This window comes from Capricornis sumatraensis, chromosome 2, assembly GCF_032405125.1.
Source record: "Capricornis sumatraensis isolate serow.1 chromosome 2, serow.2, whole genome shotgun sequence".
NCBI classification, from domain to species: domain Eukaryota; kingdom Metazoa; phylum Chordata; class Mammalia; order Artiodactyla; family Bovidae; genus Capricornis; species Capricornis sumatraensis.
The window spans coordinates 3,184,710-3,192,919 of NC_091070.1; the positions used below are offsets into that span (position 1 = coordinate 3,184,710).

General features: G+C 48.5%; 1 long non-coding RNA gene across 1 annotated transcript; it reads right to left on the minus strand.

Annotated features, from left to right (window-relative positions):
* Positions 1 to 1,177: 1,177 nt before the first annotated feature.
* Positions 1,178 to 6,946, minus strand: LOC138073826 (uncharacterized). The gene is made up of 2 exons (XR_011144435.1): positions 6,819 to 6,946; positions 1,178 to 1,298 (listed from the first exon to the last, which is right to left on the minus strand). It is a non-coding gene; the product is annotated as an uncharacterized lncRNA (long non-coding RNA).
* Positions 6,947 to 8,210: the final 1,264 nt, after the last annotated feature.

Below are 8,210 nucleotides of genomic sequence, written 5' to 3' on the forward strand. Positions count from 1 at the left end.
CATTGTGGGAGATCTGGGTTCGATCCCTGGGTTGGGAAGATCCCCTGGAGGAGGGCCTGGCAACCCACTCCAGTATTCTTGCCTGGAGAATCCCATGGAGAGAGGAGCCTGGTGGGCTATAGTGCATGGCGTCACAGAGAGTCTGACTAAAGCACAGCACAGCACGGGGAACTGGGACTTTCTTATTCTGACAAGTTGAAAGCTTCCTGATTGAATTGTCCAGGGATCTCATTCATTTGGGTTTCTATCCTCTGTTACTCGGTACTTTCTCTATAATAGTGGGTTAAAATTCTAGACTCTACAGGCAGAGCTGGCCAAGAGGCTTCCCTGTCATAGATGTGGCACTTTAGGGGCTTGGGCTCACTGAACCGCCCCAGCAACACTCTGCGGGAAGTGTTTGCAAACCCATTATACACGGGATGACACAGAGGCTCAGGGAAGCCAAGTGAGTAACTTAGCAAAGAGCACAGAACAGGAAGGCGGCAGAGCTAGTGACCAGAGTCTATTTGACCACAGTCGGCTTTTGACTTTGCTGCAGTGTCCATGCCGTGCACCTTGTGTGTGTGTGTCTGTGTGCGCACATGCATGTGTGTCTTTCTAGTTTCCTGGACGTGGCATACAGAGGTAGGGGAAGCTCTTTACTGCCAAGATGGGATGAGGTCTTTGTGAACATGGCCTAACACGTTGTCCTTACAGATGATCATTGCACACTGCTTTGGTTTTGGTTTTGGGAATGCGCCTCCTGGCACCCTTTCTGTACTGTTAAAAATGCCCTTTGAAAGCACCTTTTTGCACTTTACTTGCTTGTGCTGGAGGAACTCGGCATACAGGTGGAATAAAACAGTTCAAAACTCTAAGCTGCACACTCTACCAAATGGAACCACACTCTACCATATACCAGATGTTGGTATATGTGTGTGTAGACACTCAGTTGCGCTGATTCTTTTTACCACTGAACCCCTGGGAAGCCCAGACCCACGGCCAGAAGTCAGGTCCCAGTCACACAGAGGGAGCGAGAATAGCCCTTGCCCAGGAGTTCCCCAAGTACAGATGGGACTGAGGCCCTGATGAATACAATCAAAGAAGAGATGATCCATTAGACATGTGGGCACAGTGTCTGACAAGCTATAGCCTACCCTCCAGGCTTCCCAGGTGGCACCAGTAGTAAAGAACCCACCTGTCAGTGCAGGAGACACAGGAGATGCAGGTTCCATCCCTGGGTTGGGAAGATCCCCTGGAGGAGGGCATGGCAACCCACTCCAGCATTCTTGCCTGGAGAATTCCATGGGCTCCAGTGCCTAGGGTCACAAAGAGTCAAGAGGTGACTGAATCAACTTAGCCTGTACGCACACATGCAACCTACTCTCCAGAGGAGAGGCTTGGGAGGGCATCCAGGGGTTGGGCTCCACTTCATGTATACAAGCTGAGATTTGGGAAGAGGAGGCCAATTGTTTTGGAGTTGTTTGAAAGCTACCTTTTAAAAATGGGGTCCAGTAACACGGGAATTCACATGGATAAGGCAAACTTGCTACAAATTCTACACACACATCAGAACAGCCCCTTCCCTGCCCACACTTCCCACCCCACCATAAACCTGGAGAAAACGTTTTGATTTTGCACATGGATAGACCACAGGGACAGTGGCTTTGGTGGGCAGTGTCCATTGTTTCTCTTGGTAACTGGGTGTTGAATGTTTACTCCACAGCGGATCTGGGAGTTTTTACTGGCGAGAACCAAAGGACAATTTGGAGAGACTTCAGCTCGATGCCCAGTTGGAACCCGGTGGCGACCCTAGGACTTTACTGCTTTGGGGCAAAGCCTTATGTGTGTGTAGGTAGGGCTGTTCTGACCTGCAGCTGAGGTGACTGGGACTGTCTGTGCTTCCCTGACCCGGCCCGTGACCTTGGGCCTCTCAGACCCTGTGCCTGCATTTCTGTTCCCTCATCAGCACATCAAGGGAGTGGAACCCGAGAGTCGACCTTGAAGGTCCCTCTTAGTTCTGCAGTGCTCTGACTGAACACTAAGCGGTCCATGAGTTAAGCACGCTAAGAACTTCACTAGCCGGATTTGTAAATGCCGATGGATGGGCCCCGCTTCCTTTAGGCAAGATGAGCGCTTAGTCTCTTGCCCCTTGGGATTTGTTTCCTGGGTGATGGATGGAGACCAGATACATTTGGGAGCCTGGTGTCCAAATGAGGGTCCTGCCCTGTGTGGCTCGTTGTCACCTTACCTCACACTATCACCCGTGTTTGGGGGGAGGCGGTGGCTCATCCCATATGGGCCTTTTCTTGCATGGTGTTTAGACTAAAGAATTTTCAGCTATTACGGTCTGCATTCAATTGCAGTAGAGGTTTCATTTGATTACTTTATGAATTCTTACACTATAAACAGGTTATTTCTTACTCAGATGCCTACACACACAGACACACAGACAGACAGAACACGTACAGAGGCAATGGCTGCTTTGGGTTCTTTGGGGATGGTTCCATGCTGAAAGTTCTAGTTGGGCTAGGTGTTAGCAAACCACCCCTTCCCTCCCTCTGAGATGGTGCTTCTTGGCTGAGTCGATGCGGCTCGTGTATTTGGATGCTGCTCGTGTATTTGGATGCTTAGCTTCGGGGGTTAGTGAGAATGTGACCGGAATTTGGGTAGGGCAGGTTTTTGCCCACTGTATTGGGTAAGAATGTAGACCATTCCAATGCGTACGACGGTGTCCAAACCGTGAAAGCAAACAGACATGCAGAGACTCTCTCAAAATTTTTTTTAAAAGCCAGTACTGCATCTCACGGCTGTGCTTCCTACATCCCCCTTAGGTTTTAAGGGGACGCGGGTGGTCCCTCCTCGAGGTTCCCATGCGGTTGTGTGCAAAGGCAGTAACAGCAGGAGCAGAGGGAGCTTCTGGCGGCACAGTGTGAGAGGTAGCTAGTAAATGGCCTTAAAAATAAAAATGGCAGCTCTCGGAAACGAAGGTGATTTTTGATTTGGCTTTGTGGATGCTGTGAACGCTGCATATAGCATGCCAACTCCTGGGCTGTAAATAAAGTCCCGTCCTCCGTCGCTGGGCGAGGAACCCGCTGCTGCGTGCTTGCTTTACCCCCCAGCCCGCAGTCCACCTCCCACCCAAACCCAGCGGTCCCCGGGTCACGTGACATCAGTGCCGTGGCGCGGAGGAGAAATAAGGGGTGTCTCTGATTTTACCGAAAGCGATTTATTTCACAGGTGCCTAGGAGTTCTGGAAACTATCTCTTCTCGGTTCTTAAGTGAAAAATCTCAAATAGTTCCGTATGCATTACAAACCCCCCTTCCCCCCAAAAAGGCGACACAACTCCTTGCGAGCACTTCCACCCCATCAGCACGGCAGTCCCGTGCTGTCTGGGACAACGGCGAAGCGTTCCCTCTGCTACCAGGGCGCCGAGCTTGAAGTGAAACGCGCAGCTGCGGTGCCTAGAAGCGTTATGCAAAAAGCCACCATCACGCCAGCCTCCGACTTCTTACCTACCCCAGCGTCATAGGCAGGGGACCCCGTGACAATGATAAACCCATGTGTGGAGGTGTTTCACCTATTTCTCTCTCTGTAGGATTTCATGGTGCTTTAAAAAAAAAAAAAAGGCATTTTACAGAAAAAAAGCAGGGTGGGGGGAGGAGGGAATTTCGTAATGTTCTTATTAGGAAAAGTACAAAAGCAACTTTGCTTGTAACATTTCAATAAGCTGTGCTGCTACTGTCTTTGGTGATGTAAGTTTTTTTGTTTTTATTTTTTATTTTTAAACAATGGAGAAAATTGCAACAAAGACCTTCTGGAAGATCTAATACAAAGTCTCTCCTGTTTTCCTTTATTTGTGGGGCCAAACGTGGTTTATCGAGACTGGGCTGGGAGGTATGCTAAGGACCACAGGTCATCCGGAGCTAGGCTTCTGGCCTGGCTGGCGTTCATCAGCAGAGAGCCAGTGCAAACTTAACTGTCTGGCAGGTGGGGGAGCCCACAGCAACCCAAGAGGAGGAAACTTGACCCAGTATGGTTACTGCATATTTGCTTTCACTTTCTTGTTTTTATCTGATCCTGATTGCATGTTGCTGGGGATTGGACAGCATGTCACCATTTCTAGGTAAGACACGGAATTTGGGCATTGTGCCATGTCTGCCCATATGAAATGGACAACTGCTTGGGTATCCAGATTTCAAGCTGTATTTGGTTTTGCACTTAACTTTGTGTTCACTAACCATGGGCTTGTCAAAATGGGTAGAGATAAAATGCCCACCACTTTTGAGCACCAGCTTAGAGGTAGCAGTAGTTCAGTTGCTAAGTCATGTCCTACTCTTGCGACCCCACAGATCGTAGGCTCCTTGTCCATGGGATTCTTCAGGCAAGAACACTGGAGTGGGTTGCCATTTCCTTCTCCAGGGGATCTTCCCAACCCTGGAATCGAACCCAGATCTCCTGCATTGCAGGCAGACTGTTTACTGACCGAGCTACGAGGGAAGGTACCTGGTAACGTACAATGTACTCTGCTAGGCAGTTTGCAAACATGCCACTGGGTCTTCTAAAGTTGGGTTTCTTCATTTTGTCCATGAAGACTCTGAGGCTCAGAGATGATGAGAAACTTCCAACCCTAGTCAATCAGCTCCAAGCCCGAGTCTCTTTCACCAGATCACACAGCTGCGTGGAGCGTGTGCTTTGCGCACTCATCTAGTAAAGGGGTTGTGGTTCTTTCTGATTTGTCTGCACTGTCTCGCCCACCCTGTTTGTGAGAGAGGTGTGCCGTGAGGTCAAGGGTGAGTTTCTGGCTGCAGGACCGAGCAAGGCCAAGTGACTTCCATTCTTAGCCGAAGCCAAGAATGCGCCCAGGCTAACCCAGTGCGACTACTGGTTGTGGGCTGGCCAGGGACAGATCTGATTGCTATTTTTATTGGGTTCACTTGCATGCATGGTGGTAGAGTGCATGGCACATGGCAGGAATTCAAAGCGACTTTTCCAAAATGCAAATTGGCCCATGGATCTCCTTGGCCTTCAGGATAAAAACTCCATAGCCCTAGTCTTGGTCAGGCCCCATGTGGATTTCTGCCTCATCGCACACCAACCTCGGCCGCCACCACTTTGGATTTCTCGCCGGCTCTGCCGGTGGTCCATGATTTCTTCTGCTATCTCCAGGTCTCTGCATGTGCTGTCCCTTTTGGGAGGCCTCCCCGCCTTAGGAGACACCTCCTCCATCCCACGACCGCCTGGCCCCCTCATGTCTTTCAGTATTGAGCTGAAGAGCGGCCTGTGTGGGGAACCTTCCCTCCCTCGTCCCCTCCCCTGACTGTGAGTTAGCTGCCTTCTACACAGCGGGCTTTCCTCAGCTCGAGCACCCGCTATACGGCTCTACGGTTTAGCGGCTGGTTGCCTTGTCTGTCGAAGCAGGAGATAAGCTCCTCGGTGCAACAACTCAGCCTCTCATTTCTCTTAGGACTGAGCACTGTGCCTGATAGACAATATAGATACATTAATGGTGGAATGATTTTAGTGCCCTTCTTGACAGCACATTTGTATCCTTCAAGGGAGATTTAATTTTTTGTGAATTCAAAGTCATTCGGAACCCAAGACTATCCAATTCCTGAGTATCCTCTTGGTCAAACTCAAGTTTGCCTCGTACTAATAATAAAGAATTTCTGTGTTTGGTGTTTACGGAGAGCTCTGAAATTTTGATCACAGTGATAGTTAAAGTAACTAGACTCTAAAGATGACAACTTTGATGGAAAGCTCTCATTTGGAGGTACAGATAAGGGAATATTTATTTTAAAACCATTCTTAATATTACTGATAGTTTGAATGTATATGACCTTAGGAAATACTATTTTTGTGGGGATGTCAAACATGACAAACGGGCCACACTCCTTACACCTATGTCCAAGGCAGATACTGTCATCAGTCATAGAATACCTTCCCTCTTGATCCAGGCACATTCTCAGAATTCACTGCAAGACTGTACTCAAGACCCACAGTTCTCAAAGTATTCTCCAATGACCTTCTTACATCCTTGAGATTCTCTCATGGTATCCACAAGGTTAGAACTATTTCCCAGAATAATACTAAGACATCATTTGCCCACGTTCTCTCTTGAGGGCATAGCACTTAGAGTTGAGTAGCCTTAGTCACTCAGAGAGGGGTTTCCCAGGTAGAGCTAGGGGTAAGGAACCTGCCTGCCAGTGGAGGAGACACGAGAGATGTTCAGTCCCTGGATGGGGAAGATCCCCTGGAGGAGGGGATGGCAATCCACTCCGGTGCTCTTGTCTGGAGAATTCCACAGAGGAGCCCGGCAGGCTATAGTTCATAGCGTCGCAAAGAGACGGACACAGCTGAATCGACTTAGCACGCATGCACACATGCGGTCACTTAGAGAACCCAGGCAAGGTAACAAGAAACCTTCATTGAAGACTAAGAATTTTCCAAAATGCTAGCAAATGAGCTTGCATTTCTTAGAGAACCCCAAAGTAGCTAGCTATGATTTTATTGAAAAGGGCTTTCTGCCTGGCCTCACAGGAATGGATCATGGCAACAGCCGTACAACAATATTCCTGTGGGCTGGGCTTGCTGCCCTGTGGGCTCCAGCTCCTCAAATTCCTTCCAGTTAGCCCTGCGAATCCCAGAAGTCTCATGGACACTCAATTTCTTGGCCACTGTGCTGTGGGGATCACTTCTCTATTAAACAGAAAGCTCCTTGCCTCTCCCGGGCTGGACGACACGGCTGTCTGTTGATCCCCTGGTAGCAGCAGCCTCTCCGTTTGGGTAACTGTCTCTCTTCCCCATACTGGGAGCCCCTCGACAGAGATCTCCTTACCTTCTTGTTTTCATGGGCCTGTCACAGAGCCTGGAACACGGTCAAAGATCGAAAGGTGTTTGTTGAATAAATATCAAATCCAAGAACGTGGAGTTGCGTAAGGGCCTCTGCAGAGTAGGGGCAAAGGAAGAGAGCCCAAAGCTGGGGTGAGCTGGAGGGGAAGTTGGAAGGATGCAGTGTGTAAGGGGAGCCAGGGCAAAGGGCAGCAGGCCAGGCAAAAGGAAGATGTCTAGAGACAGTACTGACCCCAGTGGCAGCTTCTACCTCATCACTTCTGTGAATTTACATGAAGGGCAGGAACCAGAGTGAAACACACAACTTCAGTGCAAAACTATTCAGTTGAAATGCTAGTGCATACATGCTGGTGTGAATTTGAGACAGCACACAGGTCAACAGACATCCATTGTATCTTTATGGATGACTTGTTCCAAGGAATACATTTAAAAATATATTGCAAGACTCTAAAAAAATTTTTTTAAAAATGTCTCACACAACCCATTTGAAAAAGTTATATTTATTAAATGCATCTTAAAGGTCGTTTAAAGATTCATCACTTGGAATCATTCAGGATAAGAAAAGATTTTTTTTTCCCCTCAGTTGGACAGCGGTAACTTTAAAATGTTTTCCAATATTGTAATCTGTTATCTACAAGCTGCCTGTATCAACAACTCTTTGGAATCTGCAGACACCTGAGGCAAAGAACAAGTGCAAGGCCTCAGTGAGACAGAAATTTGTTTTAAAATAAAGAAACTTGGAGGACTCCAACATTATAGAATCAAAAGCATGTGTTGCAAATGTATGAAACAGAAACACACATGATGCTAGCATAATCTATGGCTCTCAGTTTCAACATTTTATGTAGAACAGTAATCTATGCCTTAAAGAACATTCTGTGGTTGCCTGATTCCATAGAAAGAAGAAAAGTAATGGGAAGGACCCAAGGGGAACTGAGCAGAAGGGATGAGGGAGGGCCTTTGAAATCGAGTTGGACAGGGGGCCTGGCCCTGGAGACGGCTTTCTCCCAGCAACTCTGCCCCTGCCCTGGTACTGTGATCCCCCCTCAACAGTCGAGGCGGTTTCATGGGACTGGCTGTTCCTAGGGGCCTGGACAATGTGTTTAAAACAAAACAATTCATCCACCATCATCTGAAAACATGTGCCAAAAGCACCTGCCTGCGACCAGGGGACCTTTGGGGGAGATCTGAGGCCAGACACTGAGAACGCTTGGCTTCATCTCAGGTCAGTGTGAGGACCCAGGGATTGTTGGGCACTGACTTGCACACCAAGCCCGAGCCGTGAGTTCAGGTTTGTGCCTTTGCACAAGCAGCTCCATCTGTCAAAGGGGAGGCGAACAGATGTGTTGATGGTTACAGAAGAGGTAAACACATATCC